The 25,186-nt window shown below is 32.5% G+C and overlaps 1 long non-coding RNA gene across 2 annotated transcripts; it reads right to left on the reverse strand.

The window, feature by feature from the left end:
- Nucleotides 1–14,772: 14,772 nt before the first annotated feature.
- Nucleotides 14,773–24,312, reverse strand: LOC128672200 (uncharacterized). 2 transcript variants are annotated; one of them, XR_008404929.2, is made up of 3 exons: nt 18,027–24,312; nt 15,996–16,997; nt 14,773–15,782 (listed from the first exon to the last, which is right to left on the reverse strand). It is a non-coding gene; the product is annotated as an uncharacterized LOC128672200 (long non-coding RNA). The 2 variants fall into 2 exon arrangements; XR_008404928.2 differs by lacking the exon at nt 15,996–16,997.
- Between the last annotated feature and the right edge of the window lie 874 nt (nt 24,313–25,186).

Below are 25,186 nucleotides of genomic sequence, written 5' to 3' on the forward strand. Positions count from 1 at the left end.
GATATTTGTGACCTTCAAGATTGATCTAATAAGATCTGACTTCGGGAAAACCAGGACACAATTCTATTGATCCTTAAACAAACTTACTATGTAATTTGTATCGAGAATTAACATTCAAAATTACACAAATAATTTCATTAATTAATCATCCTTAAGCTGCTTAAGTGATGCTGTCTTTATTTACTTGTCAGAAAGTGGATGCAAAGTTCAAATTTGTAAAATATTTTAGCGTAGTTGCAAAGGGCTCTAACAATACGCTGGTGTAATAAGATGACATAAATAAATCATTATCCCCTTATAGCACATAGTAATTAGACATGCTGACTTTGTAACAACTTGAAATCATTAAAATGTTGAAAAAACTACCGTCGAAGCGTTTAAGACCATGTACCATTTTAAAGTAGAAGTTTTTCTATATCCAAAAAGTACCAATTTCATGAATGTACATTAAACGACTAAAACTAACACGGCTTTATTTTACATATCAAAAACAAAATAAACGAATACATTAAAACAATTTATATAAAAAAATCTTAATTATGTCTATCGCAGCAAATTTCGACGACTGTCGTGGTTTTCATGGCCTTATCACTGGTCTACTTCTATTAAACCTCTCTCTAGTAAAATCATGCTTCTCCAAAGCAGTGTAGACAGAATGTTCACTAATAGATATAGTATTTAAAAATGTCTTCTTACAAACAACCACGAATTCGTCTTCACCGCCTCTGTTCACCAGCAACCTATAAATTAACGTAAAGTTACGTCTTGATGCTGTACCAGCAACAGATCGTCGCTTTTTTCGTTTCTGCACCATGTGAGCTAAAAATGTCCATTGCTTTTCCCTGTCACCTAAATTCCAGTATTGAGTAAAAATTGACATTCTGTCATCGCTACTGATTTTCGAAGAACATTTTTGTCTACAGTAATCCGAACACATTGGTTTTAACGTTTTTGCAGGTCTTATCGTACCATCTCGACTCTTATATTCCTTGCCTGAATTTCTTAACTTTTTTCTCTTCTTGTCAATCCAATCTTCAGAATTTCGACGTCTGTAATTACCTAAATACTTTCGAGAAATCTTTTTTCTTTTTTTTGAATGATCTTCACAATTGTTTGTAGACTCAATGGATGAAATAGATGTATTTTCATTCTCGGATGACTCTAAAACAATAAATTATTTAATAAGTCTTTTGTACCTGTTAATTATAGTGTATTAAATAATTAATATTGATATGGTAGGACACACTTTATTTCATTTCACAAAAATTGTTGTTTTTTTTTTTATGTTTATGTTAGAAAAGTCTTCCTATGGTTAACGGTGAATAAATGATATAAGAAGAAACTAAACATATTTCTTCCTGCAGTGTCGTGGATGGTATCCAAAAGGCGTCGAGCCTTCACGCTCGTCTTAGCCGGGTATAAGTTCCATAGACACAGGAGCACCCCGAACCACACGAGGTGGTACTGCGCGACACACCGCCGGAGAGGATGTGCAGCAGTCGTGTATATGAGCCACGAGGGACGAATCATCAAAAGCAGGAATTTACACAACCACGTCCCTGAAGATGATTCAGCACAACTGTAGCTATATTTTACCTAGTTTCATTATAGGATTTCTTATAGAATTGAAGGAATTTCTCAAATCGAACCGGTAGAACCAGAGATTAGGGCATTTAAACCACCTTATCGGCATATGTGATTTAAATATGTGGAAAATGACAAAGAATTTACGACGAGACGATAGGGTAATAATAAACATGACGTCATATTCTTAACATTTAGCTAGTCGTTCAAATTAAATATTAGACAAACGTAGTTGGAACTTATTTTTATTAAACTTCAGTAATAAATAAAGAATTAAAAAATATAAACCAAAGCACTGAAAAATTAGAAAGAACCTATGAAATTTCAAAATTTCTCTGGCTTTTCAGGCGTATTCTTCACACAGACAATACGAGGTGCTAAAGTGCTTCACATTAATGACTACAAGTTCTATCGTCAGATGGCCGTAGGCGTGAAGACCAGGTGGTTCTGTGCAACCCACCACCACAAAGGTTGCGCCGCATATGCTTACACTATTGAAGATGATATTGTAAAGTATAAGAATGAACACAACCATTGAGATTTTAAAATAAAAGAGCTAACACAACTAGCGTAGACAGAGATTTTCGTTTTGCTCGCGTAAGACTGAGAAACGCGTATTAGAAATACACGGGAAGAAACGGGACAGAGAGTTAATATCTTCTGTCCCTCATCGTGTACATCGTACGTATTTCGTATGTCGTGTAGTTTTAAATCGTCTAATTCAGCTTTTATCTCATTTGTTTTTCTTTATTTTCATTGTTTTTATTATCTGATAAATAAATATTACCGCGACACTACTAGCATTATAAATCAATAGTTATTCTCTGAAACACAGGCTGCGGTGAAGTTTCTCAACTGTTTGTTTGGCTTTAGATTTAATTTTAAGTAAATTTTGACGTCGATGAGTGAATGTTGATTATCTATCTAATAAAATGAAATTATATTTCGAATTATGGGTTTTTGAGTAGTTCTACTGTGAATTTTAACAATTTATAATGTTACTCAAGTGCGAATTTCTAGAGCATAGTTTATTTCAAATTGTTTATCGGACCTCATTTGGATTAATATATTAAACAGAAAACTGGACTAGATTTTATTTTCTAAGTAGTAAAAGTACACTTTTATCTATATTTACGCAAAACAAATGTATGAAGTTATGACGAGCATGATTATTTATTTTCCGTTTCAGCACTCCAATATATATTGTCAAGTCGTGGTAACCCTCTTCTCGTCGTAGATGGACATAAGTATTTCAAACAGCGTCAAAACAGTAAGGAGATCAGATGGATTTGCTCCGATTTAATGCAAGGGTGCAAGGCTGCTATCTACACCGATATTTGCGGCAAAAATATCATAAAGTTTGTGAACACACATAATCACTGGCAAAAGCTTCCCACCATTATTTCACTTCGATCAGTGGTCAATGATGATTATTAATAATTAAAATAATAATCATTGCCCGTAGAACTAATTGATATTCGTATCACAAAACGTCATCATGTGTATGAGTTCATATACGAAGCGGCTCTTAGATATGATTACAACTTAAAATGTGACGTGACTTAAAACGTATGGTCAATTTATAGTTACGCATATAATCTGCTACTTTCAAAAATTTGAACAATTTTTGTCCTGTACAAAAGTTGTTCAATTGATATATTATACATCGGCATTATTTTATCTAGATGCTCAGTCGATGGTACCTACTGAACAACTTTACGTATGGAAGCAACCTTGAAATCGCGAAAAAAAATCAGCTGATCCATACATTTTCCACAACTTAGGTATTTAGTTTTGTATAGTTTTTTTTTTTCGCGACTTCGGAGTTACTCCCATATTAAAAGATGTTCAGAATCATGGACTGAGCATGTAGACAAAATATTGCCAATGTATAAAAAGTCGCCCTGTATAGCATAGTGGACAAACGGGGTGCAGTGTCAACAAACTGCGGACATGCGAGTTGCTTTAGGACACTGCAGTCCATGAACACGAGCAATCCGACGCAAGTCACACAATAAAAACGTCAATAAGGTACCGTGGATCGTCACAAATGACGATGGGGAATATGCATCGAGAAAAAAAAGTGTATGGGTTATTGCTTTCGTAATGAATCTTTTCCTTTCACAACTCATACTCATATCATTTGTAACATAGGTATTATCATCCTCTTCATATGTGGATGACCACATTCATCATCACATCTTTTGTCACATACATAGCTTCCCTTGTCTTCCACCTCAAAAACTGGTGTGTTAGTTTTATCAAATATAGAATAAAAATAATATTGATTATGTAAATGTCTATGTTTAAATACAATATATCGTATCACATTTGGTATAAGCCTGCAATGTTAGTGTGGAAGTAATAAATATGTAATACTTATTCGGATCGTAATTTTAATTTCATTGTAGGTACCTAACTTTCCTTGTTATTTAAAATAATTTTAATTCTATTTTAATAACTTTTGACTATATCCACTATGCTTGTTGTTCCAACACAAAGTATCACTAAATATTGTATATATTTCCATTGCAGAAATTTTGTTTTCGACGTCGTCTCGAGGCGCGCCGATACTAGTAATGAAGGACTACAGATTCAGCTGCCATAGAAACAAAAACAACAGATTGAGGTGGCGCTGCGCTACTCACCACCACAAGGGTTGTGCAGCGGTGGTCCACACATACAAATACACCAATATTCTTAAATATATGAATCAACATAATCATCTACCCACCAACAAGGAAACTTATTTAGAGCGCCTTTCGTGAAATTTAACCATTCCTGTGTATTTGTTATTAGAATTCGCCAAAATCTATGTTGATGCTTAGGCCAAAGAAACATTACTTGTAGACAGAATTTGTAGTCATTTATATTTAGATATAAATACAATTTTAATCCAATAACAAAGTATTGTATTATTGACTACACGTCGCCTGCCAGCTCTGCTCAGCTCGTCAATACTTAGCCCATGTCATCCTCCCGCTCTCCAACTAACGTGAAAGAAGAACAACCAAACAAATACAGTATCATATTTATTTTATAATGTTTCACAGTTAAAACGCAGACCTAATATATTTTAATGACAATTAACTAAAATCATTAAAATTGTTGTTAAAATGCCTACTTTTTGTACATTTTATATTTTACTAGTGGCCCGTTCGGCTTTGCTCGGGTAACAACATAATAAATTACACCTCTAAACCTCCCTCAGAAATCACACTACCTATTGGTGAACACCACATGAAAATCCGTGCAGTAATTTTTGACTTTTTTTCGCGAACAGACAGACAAAGTAGAGGACTTTATTTTATAAATATAGTAATGATGATGTGGCCCTATTGTGCACTACGCAAGACGAACAATTCTCATCTCTTTCATCTGAGCGTTTACCTGATTCCTTCCGTAGTCATTGAGCGTCGGAGCCCAGAGTCCGCTGTCATAATTCCCAAAACATATGCAATCAATAAAATCATGAAAATATAACGTTGCAATATTTTATCATTTAAAATCTCTATTATCCGAATGAAAGAACATGTAAAAGGAAACAATATTTTCATCAGACATTAGAAGTTCTCGCCTCTCGTCTCAATTATTAGCCTCAGATTTAAAACTGAACTTATACATGATTCGGATATATTTATCAAATACTAGATGATTTCACAAAGATTATTCTGGTAGGATGGATACATCTGCCTCATCAGCACTTTCTAAAGTGTTTTCCATAAATTTTGTTATCAATGCAAGTTTTTTTTTCAGTCGACACTTTGATTGTTTTTCTCTCCACAGTTTTCTCTGCTTCCGAAGTTCGCTTGGTGTCATGTCAGCTGCCAGCTTCACTTTCTTCTTCATTCGTTCTCTGTCTCTTGCTTTAAGCGCTTCGTATAAGGCAGCATTTTGTTTTATGCGTATTCTTCGCCTCCGCTCGCACTCTCGTTTTGCTTTAAGTTTCTCTTCTCTAGTCTTTTTACGCCTTTTTATTTTCGGTTTCATAACTAAAATATTTAAAAATATCAAATTACGGCAAGCTGTCATCTCAGAAAAATCTCCCTTATTCTAACGCGAAACCAAAATAAAACAAATGCCCCGGGAAGGATTTCTAGAAACCTATTTTAACAAACATGATCCTAGAGATTTTTTGACGTAAACTTGTTAAATCTCTATATAAAATATCTATTAATTTGTCATTTCCATGGATCGCATGTCACCTTCTTCAAAATGAACTCTCAGTCTCAGGCGTCACATTTTCACATCTACGGCATTTCCGAACGTTAACTGAAACGTTTGAAAATGCTCGCTTATGTTTTGGGCATGACCATGACCACCCGTTGTGACATTAATCCATGGATGTGATAAAATATTTGTATAATTGTGCCTAGTATCTCGCTTGCGTATTAACGCATAGCTTATGTTAATACAATGTTTAATATTATAGACTAAACGACTGGTATTTAAACGACAGGTTTAGTGTATAATTATGTAAAGCGAAAGTTTAAAAGTAATGTTTAATTTTTATGTCATATATCTCATATAGTACATAGTAAGAAAATTTAAAAATTTTCTTACTTTTGTAATAATCTGCAACAGTATTATTATGTAAACCGACTTGAAAATCCGCAACGTTGTCTTCGTAAATATTCGTAGAGTGGACTGACATACAGGTGAATGTAAGATAAACAATAATGTCAAGGCACGCGCTCATACAAACGAGATATGTATGTCACTACTAAAGTGGACGTGTGGCAGTGGGCGTTTCGTTCTTGGCATGACGTATGAGTCTCAATTACTTTTTTTTCCTTCCCATTCTCCACCAGATGGGCAGCGAGCCAACTATTCTAATTGGGTACTATTCTGAGTTATTCTCGTCTGAAACCCAAGACTGCAATGAACATCGAAAAATATAGTAAAATCCTCGTAAGTATATGATTTTTTGCTGAATAATTTTATCTATAATAAACTAAAAACATTTTCTTTTTCGTTCTTCATTTTGTGTCTTAAGGAGCTTCTTCGTTCCTCGTTCTCTGTTCTACCTTACAACATCGTAATGTAATTTTTTATCAGATCAAGCAGATATTTTTCATAATGGTAGAAAAACTATTAAGTATTCGTTTCCTTATAGCTTAAGTAATGTATAGTTTTAGATATGTTATTAAAACACTTCACTTTTCATTATCCCCAGCAGCAGACACGGCAGAACTATTACACGGCCCGACACCAGAATTTGAAATCCTGAAGAGTTCGCGGGGTCACTCGAACCTGTTCCTGTACGGGTTCAAGTTTACCCAGTCATCATATTCTAACAAAACTAATATCACGCGCTGGAAATGTTCAAAGACAAGTTATCGCGGCTGCAAGGTCATTGCTGAGACCATCGATAATAAACTACACAGAATTTCCAATGAGCATAATCATAGTGATTAGGGTAATGAGGTATTTGGATATATGTTAGGGTTTAGTTTTCCATTAACATAAAATGTATTCTTAAAGTTTATAATTAAACTTTTCATTAATTATAAACCATAAAGATCCCGTCATAATTATTATTACCTATTTTTCTTTAATATCTTCTATGTACAGACATAACGCGCTTACAGTTTTATTATATGTATAGATAGCCATAAATAAAATACCACTACACGAATAGAACATGGGTATTCAATAAAACAACTGAATAAACTTTAAATTTATTTCTTAATTTCAATGATTTATTACATGATTGTCAACAAAAGATATATGATAACTGCAATTGTAAACACAATATTTTTATCCTACATGTTCGTACATGATTACTCACAGATGATGTTCAGTCAGACTATCATATCATACGTATTTTCGATTTTTTGTAAAATTACTAGCTCGATTTTGATGTAATTTGGCATAGAGATAGACTTGACCTTTAGGAGTATATAGATTTTTTAACATGTACGAAGCGCTAATGCCTAATATACTTCATAACATTTTTTGAAAATAATAATGAGATGAAAAAATTCTAGAATCGAGCGGGACTTGAACATCTCTTTACATCTTACGCCGACGTACAGTATTTTCATTAGAGAGTGGTAGGTACTCTTAACTTGATAACATTTGTTGGTAACAACACATTAAGTAAAATTGTACTGTTATAAGTAGTAGGTATAAAACATACACAAACATAACACAATATTACTTATATGTATTTCAAAAAAACTTACCAATTTAGTACAAGATTATATAACATTTAAAATCTATGGAATGTTACGACGTTTTATTGTTATCACATTTTGTTCATAGACAATGTCATATCTACACTATTATTATAAAGAGGTAAGCGTTTGTGAGTTTGTCACTTTGTATGTTCGAGGCGGGTAATCTCTGAAACTACCGTACCGATTTCAAAAATTATTTTACCATTAGAAAGGTACATTATCCAAGATTGCTATAGGCTATATTGTATTTCAAAATTCCCACGGGAGCGAAGCTCCGGGTGTTGCCCGGCGATAGTATAAGATAAATTTTTAAGATCCCAAAAGTCATGTCACATGTCTTTAGGCGCCATGGTGCTTGCAATTACACACTGGATAAGGAAGATTTTTTTTTCATGATTAGAAAGAGATAACAATTATCACAGTGTTAGGATGCCCGTCCTCACCACTTTCATGGTAGCTCAAACTAATGTTAATAAGTAAAATTGAAAATTCAGATCACATGAATGTAAATCTATAAGTAATTAATAATTATTTAACAAATGAGAAAAAAAAACATCTAGTTGTAAAGATTCCGACGTAATATTATACATATTAGTTCTATGCTTATTTTATTTAAGAAACTTTGAAGTATTAGGTCCTATAGCGATATTTCTCCGCACGGTTTATATCTCGCAATATGTTACACTGCCTGTTCGAATACTCTGTAAACGATTCACTGTATCACAATACATTTGAATCGTTTATAGAATATTCGAAGAGGCGGTAAAACATTCGCGCGGAACGAAAAAAATATTACGGTACGAGTTCGGAATATAATTTGCGAAAATAAATACTTACCGCTCGGTGAAATATCGGATTACGGACAGGGCCTAATAATGTTCAATTAGGTATTTTGACCTCAAAAAACAAATATAAAATTAATATGTGTTAACATATTCTTAATTTTATATCATTTATAAGTATTATATACAGACATACTCTGCTATTTATAAAAAAGTTAAGCACACTTTTAAAGCATGTTTTGTCTCTTTCTGTCGACTTCAAATACTACAAAGTATGATAGTGACAAAACATATTTTATGAATAACGGAAAGTCACTTCACTCAAAAACAAAGAAACTAAAGACCCCGTCCATACAAGTGCCTGGGCTGGGAGGTGATGGACAAAACATTAGCACTCTGTCCCGTTTCTTCTCGTGTAGTTTTAATACGCATTTCTGGTTTTTATGACGTGACGAAGTCTAGAGTTTACTATGTCTGCGTTCCAATTACTTAAATTATAAATTATGTAAATAAATAAGTACTTACACTTAATTCTAATAATGTAAAAAAAATATCATTCAAGTGCCTTTAGATAAATAAAATTCCATAAATCTAGTTTTATATATTTTATTTGGTGGAATGGTAGATTTTGAAGGTTTCAAATTGAAGTTCATTATGTTATACTACTTATTTGAAAATAATTTTATAACAGTTATTAAACTTGGTCTTTGTAATGCAATTATAAACAATAAGAGTATAAGATAATAAGAATAGTTACATAATATCAATATTTTTAACAGACAGACGAACAATTTTATATTTTGGTTTGAAATCCTAAAAATGGATTTCAATCCAATGCTCAAAGGCTATAAATTTAATTTACTTTTCCTCACGCCGTGATGATCGTGTATATTATAAATTTTAACTATAGCGTCGTTCAGTGTGGTCAGTTTTGCTTTGCACCCCTTATCAGATTTATTGCAGACCCAGTGTATCTCTTTTTTCTGATTTGTATGTTTAGAGCGTTTTTTAAAACGGTATTCCCCAAGCATTATGATGGCGTTCCCGTGTCGAGACCAGCAGTACTGAGGAAGGAGAGATCCTGAAACATATTTAAACGTTTACTCAAAAATATCACTGTATTGTAATGAAGATATTTATGTGATAAATTCACATTATGTACGTTTCTACAACGCCACTAAAATAAAAATATTACATTAGATAAAATTTATTTTATTAAGTACTACTTTTTTTAAAATATTATATCCCCAATTTGAAAACAACATTATCAAAAATTCAATACATGTGTACCTAAGTATTTAAAAATATTGCATCAATTAATATTATGTAAGTATAAAAAGTTCTTGTAATTGCATAAAATATTTGCAATCCTACTTTACCTTGCACCATTCAACATTGGCTTGATGAATTCACAATATATTAATATTTTTTAAATATAATATCAATAAAATCAAAAAAGGTCATACAATGTCACATTATTGTATTTAAATCTTTCTTTTTCTAAGATTTCATTCTTAGTCTGGAGTTTTTTACGTAACATATTTACTCTGCCTTATTTATAAACACAACATTTTTGGCAGACCACTTGCACTTAATGTCTCAAATACAACAACTTTATTATAGAGAATAGTTTTTTTCACCAGGAAAAAAGACGCCTTAACAGAGATTTTAAGATTACAAACCTAAATTACGTAGTTACCACTGACATCTTATATTTTACGTACATTTACAGTTCTAGCTAAAACTTAGCACCTAAGGAATTGCCATAAAATTGTTAAATGTCACTGTTTTTTATCAGCGCATTGACGGTACTTGTGATTGGACGAGATAATTAAACGATAAAAACGTAACCTATCACAACACGATGTTGTTAACAATATATGTTCAATTTTTCTCGATTTTAACATTTTGGTTCCTTCGACATTGCACCAGATTAGGCAACATGCCGACATTCAGGCACTTCTGGAAGCGACAATGCCTACAAATTGTCCTCCGGAGCAAATTGATGTTACAACAGCCGTTGTTCCTACACTGATACGTGGCATACAATTTCCCATGAACGGTCCGCTTGAAGAAACCCTTGCAAGACTCGCAGGTCACAATGCCGTAGTGGTAACCGCTGACCACATCCCCACACACTGGACAACCTGCGGCTGAAACATGTATAAACACATACTAAAAATTACCAAAAATTTTAATAAAAAGTTATTTATAATTTATTTAACAGTTTATGTACAGACACAAGAGATACAGTAAATATGAAAGTGAGTATAACGATGATACTTATTTCAAATGAAATTTCTTCCAACAAACTCATGAGAGAAGAGGTTTTAATATTAAATTTTGCCCATTGGGTTTTATGGCAATACACTAAACGGTATACTCACCGGCATAAAAAAGGAAGAGTGATTTCCTTTTTTAAAGTAAAATGAAAAGACATTTATTTATTGCACCCATAGTACAAATTATTATTTACTTTGTAATATTTCTAGTTCCTAAAACACTATTATTATTAACATTTGATTTTGAACAGTTTCACATGCGCATATTGAATGTCATATACAATTTACTTTATATTTATTGTCGACAATTTTACATTTCGACAATATTATATGTAGACAAAATTATTATTGGCATTTTATAGGAAATTATTATACTTAGTCATATTTCTTTTTTTAGTCGCCAAATTAATTACCTAAGTAGTTAGTTGTTATATAAATAATGTAATAGGTTTCAATAAAATTCTGGATATATTAACCAAAATCTTCGGCAGGATGTTATTACAAATTATTTGTTTCGATTATCGATCGCGTTAACAATCCAAAAACTAGGATATTTGGATTTATATTATATTAGGATTATAAACAGCTGGGTATATTATTTTATTAATTTATGTATACAACATAACAGTGTAAATAAAAAACTTACAAATAGGAAACTAAGTACAAAGACACTACTTAATTCTATAGAAATTTCATCCACAAAGAAAAATGAAAAAAATCGCTGTCGCGGCATTTTGAGAAAGAGACATTCTGCGAAAGACATATGAGAAAGAGACATATTACGATTAGGGGACATTATGCGTAATCGATTTTTGCACCTTAGTCGAAAAAAAATATCTCATTGAACAGTATTGGTCCCTATCATGCCAGAATTACTTACATTAATGATAAATCCCCAAATAAGGGCAATAGCCTACAAAGTAACAAATCTGATTAAATCACCTTATTCATTACATAGGTACATTCTTACGGTAAAAGCTCTTTTTTTTCATGTTTGTATATTCTGTCCGAAATACACACGGTTTTCGGCAATGAGCCCCCGCGTTCCTTCGTCAGCCTTACCAAATTTGTTATCATGCCTACCCTGATGCACTGATCAAACCTGCAGGACTGGCAGCGAGACCTGGTCTTGGGAGTCATGATGCAAGTCCTGTCTCCAGAGCAAGCGTAGATCTTGTTCATGCTGATTGATCGTTTGAAGAAGTGCTTGCAAGACTCGCAGGTGTAGACCCCGTAGTGGCACCCGTTGACCTTATCTCCACAAACGGGACATAAGCTTCTGTCTTTTGATGATAATAACGACGGGATAATGATATCTGGGAAGCAAAATAATATAAGATTTCATCAAAATTTTCTCGAGGTTCATTCAATCATATGCATATACAAATAAATAATTTATATACTACTGTATATAAATTATTTCCTATTATATGTTATTACCTACCATTTATATTATGTGGCATAGGAACAGATTTTTTTTCAAAGTGTGCTTGCATTTTATTACACACAATTTTTCTTCTTCTCAAAGTGTTGCCTCGGCAAAATTTTTGAGTAACCAATGCGACGAGACTGATAAATCATTATCTGTGGCTTTATAGAAGTTGACTTTGTGGATGTTGATATTTTTGCATTTAGTGTTTCTAAATTTAAAAATATAATTCATAAATAAATTATAATTTTATCTTTGTTTTAATACTAGGCCAAATTATACTAGGTCTTTATTTAGTGTTTAAGTTTTTTAGTGTCATAATGTAGTTAGCAGCCCCGAAGTCTATTGCAATTCTGCGAATAACGTTGTGGGCTATATTATTAGTAACTCTTCTTGTTCGATTCTTATTCATCTGTATTATATATATTGTAGCTTCTTTGCTGTTCTAATAAATAAATAAATGTTGGGCGATAGTTATGTAGGAGCTACAGAAATACTGACTAACATATACCTGCGAGAAGAATGCAGGTAGCATTTCAATGACCTTAAAATATTGACGTTGCCAAATACTTATATTATCGAATTACGCACAATTGTTAGGGAAAAAATCCACGTTTATAAAGCACTATAAGTCCCTCGCAGACCATTCCGCAGATCAAATAATGTCATCCAGGTAACCTCGAAACTTGTACACTTCACAGCTCAGGGCCTTACACTAAAGTGAGAGTGTTTAATAAATTGCCCAACAATATTATTTAATAATAAAACTTTAAGGTAATTAATAGATCATCTAATAAATAAAATACTCATAAAATTATGTTGTGTTGGAAGCAGACTCCATATAGCGAGAAGTGGCGAGGACAAAGACTATTTGTTGAGTTGGGTTTATTTAAAAAAAATCTGCTACTCAAATTATACTTTTAAATTCACAGTTCGTTAAACTTAGGCGGAAAAGACGGGCTAATTGTTCTTTATATTGAAAAATCTCCAATTGATGAATTAAGATATTAAATCTATGGTAAAATTAGGAATGTAACTACACAATCAGGTTAAATTACTAAACCAAGTGTAAAATAAATAAAATTTAAAAGAATTTGCATAAATATGCACTAAAGAGATCCGAAATACATTGGTCCATTACAGACTTTTTTTAAAAATTCAAAAGTAATGTAAAAATTAAGTAATTGAGATATGAGTATATTTCCAGTCTTCAAATTGTTAGTAGAATACTATCACAACCAAAATTAGTCCACAAATTAAAACTATTTATAAATCCTACAATATTTCAAGATTTGTAAAGGTTGAGTATCTCAACGTGAAGTTTCGTGTAAAAGAAAGTTATTATAGTAATCCCTAAAATGAAATTCAGACTTATTCACAACTTATCAGAAACGATAAAGCTATAGTTTTAAGTATATTGTTTAAAGCCTGATACTGATTGAAGCTGACAATTTTGCAGATAGGTTCTTTATTATAGGTTTCGTAATTTTTTAGGTTTTCCAAATAAATAAATAGTGCCTAGGGAGGTTTGGATTTTCCAAAATTTCTATCTTGGCTGTTCTGTTTACGTTTTTACCCTCGTAAAAACGACAGTATGCAGAAATGGAGTCGAATCTATTAAGTTCATAAAATAATTATTAGAAAATATTTTCTAACATAGGCTTTAGAAATTTCGCTAAATATAGGTAGTACGTATGGTTTTACTTCTTACTAGAGTATAAAATAACGATATTATTATGTTCTAAATAACGTTACAATTACAAATGATCTCTACTTATAAAAAACTTCATTACACAAGTAATTACTGCAAATGCTACTTTTGTAAATCTATCTAAAATCGGCAAGATTTGCATTGAAAAAGTAACATTATAAATGCAAAATTAAGTAAGACTGTTCGTTACTTCTTCAACAACTCTGTAAAGTATTTAAGTAGGTATGAAATTAAATTATTTAGCATTGTATTGCAGTATTCTATTTTCTTTATACAAAGTGACTAGAGTTAAAAAAATTCAAATTGTAAAAGTTTAGTCCGCTCCTAATACGTAGTTTCTTCCATACAAATCTAAAATCTACAGTTTATCGCAAAATATTAATAAGTACTTAAAATACAGATTCATCGCCGCAATTTTCATCGCAAGACTTGACTATTATCTGTTCGGACAAGGAGTTGCCGCAAAAGGAGCTTTTTCCACGGTTGATCAACAATTCTGAAGCGTCGTGGTTGTGATAGCCTTTGACTTCTATGATTGCAGCACCTGCTGTCTTAACAACCGCCTTGCAGCATTTATAAGAATGGGTGGAGCACGTCCAGCGCACGATGCCATTGCGCACGGAATGCCGACAATAAGTGAAATCGTTATATACGATCAGAGGTTTGCCTCTTAAAGATTGAATCACAAATGCCTTTTTACCTGCAAAATGAAAATACCAGTTTAGTAAAGAACATCGCATGCAATTTGATGTAAAAATTACGATAAATCAATGAGCACGAAAGCAAAGGAAACAAATGGAAGAAAATATTAAAAAATAATATATTTCTTAAAATAGAGAGCTATGGAACACAAGTGAGCTAATACTGAAAACATATCAGATATGCCACGTTTGTACTTAACCTAATTAAGAAAAGGGCAAGATATAAAGAGATCACATCTTTAGTTTTTATCACAAATTAGCACCTATACAACAAAGCGTAAGATTAAATGCTCAGCCATGAAAATGTTCGTAATAACACAGAATGTTGTTATCAATATGAAAAAATACAGACTGAACGCATTTTCATGCCTAAGTTTAACTTAATAATCATTATTAAAGTGGAATCAAACTGCTTGTTAACAATCTGAAATAAGCCTTAAATTATCTTGAAAAGCAGTTCGAGACGTAAATATAAATTCGTTTCGTCTAACTCTACCCTGTACGTTTATAAAATTCTACATGAAACGTGTAATATACTGGAGTCATGTATACTCCACGATAATTTAGTTTTAAGTATCGAAAAGTGTTTTTATCAGTCTCAAAATGGGAAGAAACTAGCAAAAAAGAACAGAAACTTCGTTACTAAGACAGAGACTTTACCAGGCGACGTGGTGAGAAAGGATAAATCAAATACACCCAAAAGTTACGTATCACAAGATCGTTTTGCCATGTCCCATGCCTCTAGTCGTCGCTGTTACATAACTATTACATAAGATATACTTGTATTTGACTATAGAGATATATTATACTCCGTCACCTGGTGACGTCTCGATTTTGAACCACGCCCTAGCTCCCAAACGAGGTAAGGTTCCTGAAGAACAATTTAAAAATCCTAAACCTGTGCACTGTCATACAAAAAATTCTGTAGGTGGGTGGTTATGCGAGTTCTTCGCGTAGGTGACTTTGTTTTGTTGAGTGTAGACCCTCGCTGGACACCCATCGTTGTGGGTATAACACGACCAATAGCAGTGGTCGCCAGGAGCGTCCTTGATGAAAGTGAAGTCGCCGAGTTTCATCAGCCTCTCCCCGTCCCGGGAGATCATGAATGTTGCTGCAAGAAAATTATAGTGTAAGATGATAACGAGACTATATTGCACAGTTTAATAAGACATACAGTTGTCCAAATTTGATATTGACGAATCTTCTGCTAGCTTCTGGGATGGCACTCTATTACTGGGGAGATGCCCACCTTCCTCTCACCTCCCACGATTGCCAAGCTAAGTAAGGGTGTTCGATAAGTGACTATATAAACCATTCGTATTACCTTTACCAGCCTTTAGATGTCAGACGTCATCCAAATTCCGTTCTCAGATCTGAATATAAGTTAATAATAATTACTTAATAATAACTTTTATTTATTAAAATTTTTATCTTATAAAAAGGCGCACAAGAAATGGTAACATACATCAATCATTACAATAATTCGAACATAAAAGTATTTCAGTTTTAAAAGTATTCTTGACTGATTAGTTAAATTAAATTAATAAATATATTATCTTCTTCTGAGTTATACCTTAGTTATTATTTATGGCAGTCTTCCAATTTATTTATTGTGCTTTATCGCGAATTTCTAAAAGATAAAATTATGCATTTGAGAGCACGTGCGGTAGGTACCTATTTTATCATGAGCTCTACGCACACAGAACACCTGGCATTGATATATTCATAACAAGGGCGATATAATATTGAACTCGTACAGATGTCGACGCAAAAGAAAACGGCAAAAAACATTGACCTTCCCAAAACAGTCTTTAAAAATATATTTAGAACATTTAAAACTCTCTTTAAAACTATTTTTTGAACACTGGATTGATGTATAGCTATGTTTTACAATTACAAAATTGACAACAACTCAGATAAATCTTAATAACCTCTTTGGAAATGTTGCAATATTTAGTTTTCAACTCTGCATCCATTGTATCTTTGTCCGCATGATTAAATAGCAAATGCATAGTGTGAAGCACTCCAAACAACTCATCTATACACACATAAAACTTGATATTACGATTTGTTTCGTCTTGTGGCTTAATTAGTCGCTCTCTCCCATTAATTTCAATTACATCATAACTAGCGAGCATTTTGTAATCTTCATAAGACTTATTATATCGCTGCTTGATGTCTTTTACTTGAGAGATGAACTCTTCATATCGTCCAGAATCAATAAAATATATACTATTGCCTTTTTTTCTACCAACAGTTATTTCAAGTTTCTCGCTAAATTTATTTTTCATCGGAGCAACTCTATTTTTGTCAAATAACCTAACACCTGTAAATAATACTTCATGATTAATATTTCTAAACAACATTTATTTTTAAACTTTACAATAACTGTAATGTTAATTTTTAAAATGAAATATGATATGAAATTAGACAATATATTTTAATATTTATAATATCATTTATTTCAAATACTTTTTTACTAAATGCTCCAATAGTAGAACAAATCTAATCAATAATAACAAGTACTTTCTTAAAAAAAAAATGTTTAGGATACTAATCTTGCTATTACTTTAACAATCTAAAAAAACTTACAAATAGACACTAAGTATTGTACAGTATATACAGGAAATATTAAAATATTATATTATTTTACAGCACAACATTATAACACAGAGTAGGTATTATAAACTAGACAATATATTATGTAAACACAATCATATTATGTTGTATTTTTGTATCTGTGCTATAAATCTTCTTAATAATCAAATCACACAAATATACATTACCAGACACTGGTTTGTAAGGTAGACGTTAAAATGATAAAAAAATCTCAATTAAGTGCATGTATATCCAGTTGCTCCCTAAGCCATAAAGTGTTAAAGCCCAGGATCCATTCACTGTTTACAATCAAACAAAACATTCTAATAATTATACAATCTAGATGCTCGAATTCAAGGCATCATCATAATATTTAATAGTAGTTATGTCGACTTTGAGCAAATGCTGAGTAATTATTAACTAAGTTACAACCAGAGCAACTGCTGTAATAAAACAAATACGATTTTGTACAACAACAGTGCTACATATCTCCAAACAACATCCCTGGCCAAGACTTTCCTGTCATGAGCATATGAAGAAGAAAAAGATAATTATGCACATGGACAATATACTACTCTATACTACATTCTAGAACCAATAGTAGATATATCTGCACTAACAATTTCAGAATGTAAATTCTGTGATGACCTACTTAGTGTTTTGTTGATTAGGAAAACAGCTTTCACCACAAATGTTTCAAAGGAAACTTGACCAAACATTGCAAATTTAATATAATGAGTATTGTGCATTTACTTACGTGAAAACTAACTGTAAATGGTTACGCACAGTGATAAGTTAACATTATTACTATTCACTTAAATTCGATCTTTTAGGTTAGGTTTCACACATTTTAATTTCACATAATAGTCTACTACTGTACACTTGAACTACCATTGAACTTTTGAACGGGATATTGTCATTGATTGAATAATTATCAATTAGTCAATACGTTTATGAGAATAATTAAAATATATACGTAAATGTTTTGTTTATCATTAGAGTCGTTCGATTACACTTGACGTGAAACGTCAACCGAAGTAATTTGCTTTCAATGTCAGCTGTCACCATTGTGACAGCTAGCACATTTCGTTACAGGTAATCTATCATACCTACCTACCTACATCAAATTTTAGCATAGAAATGGAGATCAGCAAGTACCCTAATAGGAATGTATATCTATCCAATATTTACTTGCATCCATAAACCCACTACCTTTCCAAATATGTTTTTTTTTTTTCTGTCCAAATTAGCTAATTATTATGACGTCTGTTTGGAGAGGCAAGCAGAGACTAGTGGTTTTTACTTGCCACGAACCTGACAAATCTCACTTTTTTCCTCTATATCTCATCACATATGCTCTCCAGACAAGCAAATTGTTATGCAACATTACACCTAACACCTATACTTTGTCCTACTGAAGCCTCGGCTTCGGCCAATCCATGGCTAAAATATTCAAAAGTTTTGCAAGTGGCAATATAGAACGAAAACTAAGATTCCATTCCATTCAGATTCCAGATATCGGCTTCGGCTTCAACTAAAAACCTACGATAAAGAGGTCTTGCCGTAGGTATGTTAACAGCGCAATAATTCCTATAGGAAAGATAGAAATAGATCAACAAAGTATCCAAATTTCTGGTTATTTTTCAATTTTTATTTTAGTACGTAATATTTTCAGCCGCTGGTTCCGTTTCTGGTTTCTCCACATTCTACGCATTTTTTCTTTCTCTTCACCTGTTAGCTGAAATATTCTCTTTCTATTTTTTTTAACTAGTGCTGCATGTTGTTTCCTTTTTTCTTCGTATTTCTCTGGATCTAATTTCAATTTCGCTCTATATCTTCTCGCGCGTTCAGCAACAGTAAGGGCCCTTTTTCTAACTAAAACAAAATCTTTAAATAAAATAAAAATATTGCGCACGCTGCCTATCTTACTTCTCCGTTCGACGATAACTAATTTAGTTACATCAATTTAGGGTTAGTTGCACCAGTAAACTTTAATGTTAACTTTTAAAGCACGCAATTTTATCTAAACGACAGCGGCGCGCAAGTGAAAGGTGACTCGAACAAACCACTCAATAAACAAAACTCAAAAGTATTCAAATAACAAAACAAAACAATTTAATGGCACTTCAGTGTATCTACGTAATTTACTATTTTTTAGTTTTCATTATTTATCATCTTATATTATGCTTTTGACTCAGAAATAGAGACGCCACTTGAATAAATAGCAGTAAATAATCACATTTCAAAAAATCCATATATGTTTGTTACATACAAATCTCTCCTATTTTATATTTTATAGTACTTTCCTTCGCTAGTCACAATATATTTGCGAGGGGCATGTGTATGCTTAAGATAGTGGAACGTGATTTCGTTTAGAGCATTCAGTCTAACTTTGGCGCTGCACCGATTAGAACTTTTGTTCGAACACAGCCAGTTTCTGGATATTTTGTTCACTTTGTAGAACGTGTAACCGTTAATCATTATAAGCTGACCACCTCTTGAAGTGTTAACAATTTCGTATGAAATATCTGCAAAAATATAAAACTTATTAAGTGAATAATGTAACATACTTAGAAATGTGTCGATTCCACATTAGATCTGTAGTCTGTACGTACAGGCCTTAAAGTATGGTTAACTTCTACGCTAGGAGATTCGCGCCGATACGATTACGCACCTTAGAATTTATCCGTTCTTGTTACACCATAGGTAAAAGAATAATATATATATTTTATCTATGTATTACACTCACCTCGAACTCTTTATCACACTTTATTTGTGGTTCAAGGATTTTTGAATTGGGTTGAAGGAAACAAGAACACGTTTCGATTAAGTTGGCTGTATTAATCATATTTTCTGTATGTTTACCAGTCTTACAGAATACGCGATAAAAGAATGACCGAGATTATACTATGAAATACACGCGGGCGAAGCCGCGGGCAAAAGCTAGCTATTTTATCAAATATGTGAAAAACATTCTTCTATCTTTATAAACTACATATGACATCACTATATGATGGAGGGAGGTTGATATTCTATCGTCATGATATGATGAGCCTCTATTACAAGATGGGCTGACAACAAGCGGCATAGATTATAGCAACTAAAACTAAACCTTTGAAACATTTGTGGTAAAAGCTGTTTTATAAAGACATATTTGGATCGGTTTTGGGTCGGTATCTGAAATTCTATCCGAAAATGTTTGACATGATTAAATTTTTGCAATCACTGGTTTCCAGATTCAGAAAGATAAATTCAAGTCCCGTTAATATAATAATGAAGTTATGTGTTCAAATCTTGTAATTTTATTGTCTAACTTATCAACTATAAGTAAGATATTGTACGTATAAGAGTTATTATTAACTCTCTCTTTGTTATTCTTTGACCCTTGGTGGCCTGCCGACTTTCTTACAATGTTTATTGTTTAGTTTATTGAGGATAGTGCGTCTGGGCACACCGAACAATTTCTCTGCTAATATTGTTGACATTGTCTTTGTTTTGACATTCTCCATTGCCAGTTGAAGCATATCATCAGTGTAGTGTTTGTAACGTCTCGCGCCGGGTCTTCTTCTCCTTCTATTTCTGATTTGTCTTCGGATTTTCTCTAATTCCCGTTCTGTAATGACATTTTTTGAAAACGTACAGAAAATTAATGCTACATTGTAAATAAGACGAGGAACCACTAAAGCTAAATAAATAATATCATACAAAACGTTTGCTTTCTACAGACGTCAATCTCCGCCAATTTTGGTATAACTATATTTTTTGTTTATGCCTTATTGAAGACGCAATATACACTTTTTATTTCGACCAAATTCCAGTGAATTTCTTTCAGTGAATTCCAGCAATATGTTTTTCTTTATCTCTTTCATCATTTAACATTACGAAAGAGAGAAACCAATCTAAAACAGTGTCGCTAAAGAAAAGAAACAGAATAATTTATTTACTACTTTTTCCTCCCTATTAACATAATATATAATAATAATTAACAGCTATCCCGCTATATACTGCGCATTGCACTGATATTGCAATTAATTCTTGATAATTTCTTTTATCTATAGTTAGATATTTTATTTGTATTTTTTTATTCTTAAAAGTCGTTAATTCCAACTTTAAATACATGGTCTGGAACTTCATTACTCTCAAAACTCTTCTAACAATCTATTACACGAGTTATTATTAGCTTGCTTATCGCTTCTTCTTTGACAGGGACCTTTAAAGCAAACGCCTTGCTATGTTTCTTCTTGCCCAGTTTATCAATGATCGTGCGTCTAGGCACACCAAACACTTTTTCTGCCAATCTTGTCGACATTGTCTTTGCTTTGACGTTCTCTATTGCCAGTTGAAGCATTTTATCAGTATAGTTTTTGTAACCCCGAGATCCAGGTTTTCTCCTTTTTCTGTTTCTGTTTTGTTTTCGTATTTCTTTTGCTGAAACGAACGTTTATTTTCAAAAACTTACATGGGAATATATATTAGTAGTTTGATTATTTCAGATAAAGTTAAATTCTTTTTTGGAATAAAAACATGCGAGAGAAAATATTTGACAATATTTATTAATTAATATTTTTACATATGTTAAAGGTATTCTAAACATGTGCTTTTCCAGATATGTAACCCAAAAACAGCGTTAAACACCAAATTCATAGTTATGTTTTACAGATTTTTCAATATTTGAAATACGTCTATATAACTACAGTAAGATACACATTAATGATTAAAATTTGCATTTTCTGTTGTTGAGTTTTTTAGTTAACCTAATGTGTTCTTTCAAATATAATATTATCCTAACTTTTATTCGCAAAGATCTTAAATATTCAATATAGGCGGTGATTTCCGTAGGTCCAGTTTAATTTTCACTGAAATACTCTCATACGACATATGTTTTCTAAGGGTGCGTTACATTTACTTTGACATTAACTTTAATCTGCGACGAAAATCGGAAAATTCGTCATTTATTTCCATCTAAACGACGACGACGCGCAAGTTAAAGTTAACATCAAGTTGACTAGTGCAACACTTTGTAATTGTAACAAACATTTTAAAGCCTAACATATTTCCCGTCCCGTGTTTTAAACATCCTCGGGGGTTCGTGGCTATGGCTCAAGTTGTAGTAGACAATCTCCCCAGATTCGTTGAATCGGAGTTTCGCTGGACACTGTTTGGACAGCTTCTTGCTGCAGTTCCAGTAACGCTGGTCGCTTGTAGTCCTCGCAAACGTATGACCCTGCAGCATCAGTAATGGTTTCTTGCCTTTCGACTCGATAACCTCGAATTTTAGACCTGCCGATAATTAATAAATCGTCTATGAAACATTTTTTCATTTAATTCATTAAATTTTAATCAATGGTAAAAATCACAAATGCTAAAGAATTGGAGTCTTCGTAAATAGGAGATAAATAAAAACGGTTTAAAAAAGTTCTATTTTATCATTGAATAAAAAAAATACTTGAAAATAGCACATTTATTTCGTGGCGTATAAATAAGTAAGGTGGAAGAGTTTTTATAAACTTTTACGAGTATTATGGATCTGTAGGATGACCAATTGTACGCAATAGGATTAGATTTCTAGGCATAAAATTACTAGCTTTATTTTATTCTACCACATTGTAGCCTTTGCCTGCCAAAAGATTGCCGACCTGTGTATTTATTATGACTTAAATTATACTGTGATAATTTATATTGTATGTGATTTGTACCTTGGTATTACCCTTCTTCGAGAGCTTACTAAAGTCAATGTTCTAGTAAGCTCTCATATATATAAATGCAATGTTTGTTGTTCCTAGCAAATGAATACCAGTTCACGATCTTAAGCTTGGAACCCCTTAATGTACGGATAAATTCTAATACCTACGAACAAACAAACATACGAATTGTATTGCTAATATCAAAACAAACAAGAATTTGCTAAAACAAATACAATTACGAAAAGAAAGTAATAATCACTTCGTCGCCCTTATTTCGTTATTATTGTTATATCAATGGCAGTAACAAACCATCAACATACTTTTAATATTAATTAATATTATATTATATTTTAAACTTATTCTCACTGACAAGGACGTTATTGTACATTACCATAAACAATGTTAGCAAAACATGTATAACTATTAATTACTCTGGTCATCGCTTATACGGAGGAAAATGTGTATGACTCAAATCGTATGACAATACAATTCCATTGAGCACTTTCAAATTAGCCCTGCAATTTTTAGAAATCCTGTTGGAGCAATGCCAAGACCTGGACATCCTGTGGACTCTAGCGAAGGAGTAGCCGTTAATAACCATAAGCTGACCTCCACGGGCGGAATTTATGTACGTAATCTGAAGATCTAAAACATAAACAAGTTTGTTTTATTTTTTTTTCGAATTCTCGAATTACATCTATTTTCTGACAGGAATCTTTCACCCGCATCATCGATAATGAAGTATGCTGAAGACCAGGTAAAATAGGAGAGCGTACTTTAAGTTCTGTTGCCATATGACTGACGTAGTAACTAATCGAGTAGTTCATCATCGAGATAAAAGAGTGACGGGAATCTTTAATCTATAATGGAGTCCAGTTATGGAGTCCGTGTTATGGTAAATCTAACACAATGGACATCATAAAGTTGGAAGAATACCATTTACATGATTACTTCATCTCTGCTCGAAAATCAAACTGATTGTGTCATTAATTTCTATCAGATCATAAGAATTACTTTGACTCTATTTAAACATTTTAATTTTTATTGTACATCTTATATTAGAGAGAAGTTGTGCGTAACACACGATGTCATTTATCTGTCGTATAGCTTCACATAATTTCCTTGAGGAGTTCGAAAAATTTTTGGTGGTGGATGATTATGATCCGTGAACGCTTTGAGGATGCTAATTCCAGATTTGTCCAGTTTGAGTCTAGCGGAACAATGCAGCGAATTCTTCTTAGAACAATACTGGTTGGTGAAACAGCCTCCTTGTCTGGAGAATGTGTGCCCTTGGTATAGAACGACGTTCTTACTGTTCAGTCTGATTATCTCAAATGATTCTGTAAGCATATTATATCTATTAAATCAATGTGTTTCCATGGGTAAAAATACGTATGAATGAGTTTTCAGTTACGCATATTTCTATAATCTCAACTCAAAAATTATTCAGATACAAAATATGATACGATACGATACGATACGATACGATACGATACGATACGATACGATACGATACGATACGATACGATACGATACGATACGATACGATACGATACGATACGATACGATACGATACGATACGATACGATACGATACAATATAGTTTTGATTAATGTTATTTGACAAAGAATAACATTTTTATATATTTGATAAAATAATTTATTACTTATTAAAATTTAACAAACTTGCCATTATTTATAGCGTTATTCACGGTACAATAATTGCTTGTTTGTTTTTGGGTGGACGTCCTCTTTTCTTATTTTGACAAGCCACGATTGTGTGGCTTGTCAAAATAAGGAGGAGTGACAATCTGAAAGTGAATGGCTACCCCTAAAATACGTTCGCAAATGTACTCTCTGTAAAAACGAGGACAGTCGCATTTGCCATTTAACTTTAACATTAACAATTAAACATTAGATCTACTTATTTGTGTCGATATATATTCTGCCGTCCTTATCACGAACGTTCTGAACAAATTTTATATAAACTCTAGAAAGCAAAGAAAAATTGTTTCGAAAAATACCAACTATGTTTTTAGTTACCAACCAACTATGTCAAATACCAACAGTTGGCATTAGCACTTGTGATATGGACGACAAGTCCCGTAATCTCAGAATTTATGATTAGATGTATAGGATTAGGATGCGAGAGTAATTTTGTTTGTAACTTCTTCTCGCTTTATATTCTCAACCAATCTTCTTCATATCCAATCTTCAAATCAAATTTTGCGTAC

Source organism: Plodia interpunctella, chromosome 9, assembly GCF_027563975.2.
Source record: "Plodia interpunctella isolate USDA-ARS_2022_Savannah chromosome 9, ilPloInte3.2, whole genome shotgun sequence".
NCBI lineage: Eukaryota > Metazoa > Arthropoda > Insecta > Lepidoptera > Pyralidae > Plodia > Plodia interpunctella.